Source organism: Varanus komodoensis, unplaced genomic scaffold (genome assembly GCF_004798865.1).
Source record: "Varanus komodoensis strain SLA01 unplaced genomic scaffold, ASM479886v1 scaffold56, whole genome shotgun sequence".
Classification (NCBI taxonomy): Eukaryota; Metazoa; Chordata; class Lepidosauria; order Squamata; family Varanidae; genus Varanus; species Varanus komodoensis.
Genome location: NW_025336169.1, coordinates 4720489 through 4724189, shown reverse-complemented (window position 1 = coordinate 4724189; position 3701 = coordinate 4720489). Strand labels below are relative to the sequence as shown.

Sequence of the window (3701 nt, the reverse complement as noted above, 5' to 3'; positions counted from 1 at the left end):
GAATCCCTTGGACTGCAAGGCGATCAAACCGGTCAGTCCTAGAGGAGATCAACCCTTCCTTCTCATTAGGTGGCCAAAGTATTTGAGTTTCATCTTCAGTATCTGGCCTTCTAAAGAGCAGTCAGGGTTGATCTCCTCTAGGACTGACCGGTTTGATCGCCTTGCAGTCCAAGGGATTCGCAGGAATCTTCTCCAGCAACACAGTTCAAAGGCCTCAATCCTTTGGTGCTCAGCCTTCCTTATGGTCCAGCTTTCACAGCCATACATTGCAGCTGGGAAAACCATAGCCTTGACTATATCCACTTTTGTTGGCAGGGTGATGTCTCTGCTTTTTAGTATGCTGTCTAGATTTGCCATAGCTTTCCTCCCCAGGAGCAAGCGTCTTTTAATTTATTGGCTGCAGTCATAATCTGCGGTGATCTTGGAGCCAGAAAAATAAAATCTGTCACTACCTCTATTTCTTCTCCATCTATTTGCCAGGAAGTGAGAGGAAATGCCATGGATCACTGCCTTGCCAAGGGGCTTGTGTAGCGCAATGAAGCTATAAGCTATGCAGAGAGCTCTGACAGCAGAGGAGCATCTTAGCCTGGCCCCAGAAGAACAGTAACTCCACCAAAAGCATAGCCAGCGCTGTCTGTGGGGTTTGGTTTCTCCACACTGAATGCTGCAGCGAGTGACCAATATAGCAGGTGCGACCCAAGACCACGAGAAGCCAAAATCCAGTTTCTGGCAGCCAGATCTCTCCCTTTTCTTTGGCTTTGGGCTCCCAATTGACCAGGCCATGTCAGAGAAAGTGGGTGTGCAAGTTGAGAGACTTGGGAGGAGAGACCCAGGGAGATGACAGGCAGCAGAAGTGCTCCCTCAGTCTTGTTGTGCAGAACAAGGGTCAGCTCAGCCCACTAGGTGGAAGCCTTGCTGCAGTTTCAACAGCTGACCTAATTTGGCATGAGTGATCAGGGCAACCACCAGCAAAGAAATAGTTACTGCGCAGACATTATCCAGAATAACAGAACAAAGCAGACACCCTGGGAGCTGGAGAAGGGTGGGATGCTTTGATGTGAAACTTCTGTTCCTCCAGTCAAATGGAACATAATGCAACTTTTTCCAGGATGCAGGATGACCTACTTATATTTTGTGTACTGTTTTGGCTTGCCTTGTTTATAATGAATTTGCATTTCCTTCTGCAAGTAGCACATGTTTATTTTCTGTGTGTGCGTATCAAACTTTGCAGGGACTGAAGACATAAATATTTAGGACACTCTTGTTCAATGTTTCCCAATGTGTGGGCGTGGGGATTGCAAGCCTGGCTTTGCAACTGAGTGAATGCTTGAGCCCCATGCCGTTTATGAGTATGTGATACCTCATCCGTCAATATAAAAACACTCAGAAGTGATTTCTAACATAGATTTTAAACAATCCAAGAAATTAAAATTTACAGAAATTTTTTAAAACTGACAACCACACAACAGCAGCTTTATCCAGACAAAGTCCAACAAATCAAAAGGACTTGGCAAAATAAAATCCAGGACAAAAAACTCAGCTGAAAGAAAACTCCTAAAGAGAGAGATCCAGAGCTAGGGTGCCGCAGTCCGAGTGGCAGTCTTTCTGGTCACCGGATGATGGGCAAGTCACCAGATACTATATCAATATAGTTATTTATTTCCTGCCTGTTTTCTGTTTTTGGGATTCAAGGTAGCTGGATTTGTCTCACAGTTTAGTTTGTTGGAAACTTACATAGCTAGGACTCTCTTGAACATGCATCTGATGCTCACAAAAGCTGATTCAAAAGTAGATGTGCAGCTTTCAAGGGGAAACAAGTCCCTTTCCGGTTTTGTAAAAGTGTTAAATCCATCCTAAGGCTAATTACAAATCAAGGCCTTGACAGATGATCCCTAAATGGTCCGTCGCCCATTCCATCACACTGCTTACTTCTGCCCTTAATGAAGATGGAGATAAAAACTATTTTGGTCCTCCTGTGAAAACTGGTGGGTTTGTGGTCTTGAGTGACAGAGAGCCAGGAGCTACAGAGAGGCAGACATTGGTTTGCTTGCTCTGTCCAAGGACTAAGATTATAGAATAAAACTAGAAATGGATAACTAATGAGGCCTCTCTTAGCACCTTCTACTGAAGAACCATTTTAAACTAGAAATATTAGGAATGGAATCCGATACATTTGCCAGAGATGTTGATGTGACTGTCAATTGCAGCCGTGTAGTTACTGATTGAGGACATCCAGAACCTCTCCAGTCAATTATATGAAAGCCCTGGCACAGTCCAAGATAGTGATGCAAGGGATTAATGATTTCAGATCTGGCTCTTCTATTAACTGATCAAAGTCTGAACTGATGTCAGTTGGAGATGCAGTAACCCATAGCATGCTAGCTAGCTGGCAGTTCAGAGCTCAAATGATTAAGCTAATGTTGAGGAGGTAGAGTAATGAGATCCTATCGGACATTGACAGATGGGCATCTTTAAAGTTAAGTCTGTAGGGTAAGGTAAATGCACTTAAAAGGAATGGAATATCTAGGATTGTTCATGTGATAAGTGCTATTCCTTTATTTATACCTGACAAGTTTTTGCAAAAACACAGTGTAAATTCTTATGGGGTCCCACTTCACCTCTTCCAGCCTCTTTCCCTGAATCACCCGTGCTAGATGGCGGGAAAGCCTTGCCAGCAAACACTGCAGAGCAGGGAGCAAATATGATCTTTGCTGCTACTCTTGCCCTGCGTTGGATGACCAAATGCTTCGGAGTTCAGGGGATTCCAGTCAGAGAACTGTATCCTAGTAATTGTTCTGGGATTTGGCAGTCTCAGCCCACCTGCTGACGACCAAAAAAATAGAATGAAGTTGCACCACACATGTTTTGACAGTAGCTGTCCGTGCTCCACGTGGGGTGTGCATCTCCAGCTCTGTTGGAAGGTGCTGTGGCTCAGCTATGGCTGAGTCCAGGTTTTTGAGTGCCCGCTTCTGCACTGCTGCCTGTTCACCGGCCCTCTCGCCTGGGGCCAAGCCATGCCAGTCCCTGTAGGCAGGAAGCAAGACGGGCTGCTTCTCCCTCTCTGTGCTTCGGTTACTCGATGGCTTGGTGGACAGGCAGGAGCATCAGCACCCTCGCTTGCACCAGCGCATGGGCGGGCGTCCAGCACTGCATCCTCTGGCTCCTTGCCATCCTGTGCAGGCTGAGCATGAATCCCTGCTGTGGAGGGTGCGCTCAGCAGAGGTTTAATTCTGGGAGGTAAGCGTCGGCGTCGTCATCGTCGTATAAAGGGGTGGGTTTGGCGATGGGCAAGCCCACGGCACGGCATTGCTGCTCTCAGAAACCTCCGCACTCAGGGGCTGATGACATCCCAGGGCAGGAGTGAGGCATGGCAGGGATGGCTGCCCCCGAGCTTCGCCCCCTGCCTTTCCTCTAGATCAGTGGTTGTCAACCTTTCCACAGCTGGGGACGGGCAAAAACAGGAAAACTGCCTCGGGGAGCACTGAGGCAGAAGCAAAAAGCACCATACTCATAATACAGTGTTCTGGGCAGTCATTTCCAATCACAATAGCAAAAAAACAATGCTCTCCAAAACAACCGGAAACTGAGCAGCAAAAAATGTCAAAAAAGGACAAAATACTGAAATTGGCGCAGCATGGCTTCCACCAAGCCATCTCTCCTCTCCCTGGCCCCCTGGCGGCACTGGTGCACCCCCCCCCCGA

The 3701-nt window shown here is 47.2% G+C and overlaps 1 long non-coding RNA gene across 1 annotated transcript in view; it reads left to right on the top strand.

Annotated features, from left to right (window-relative positions):
* LOC123032799 overlaps window positions 1-3701 on the top strand; it is a 17120-nt gene that overhangs the window by 1162 nt on the left and 12257 nt on the right. The window lies entirely within an intron of this gene.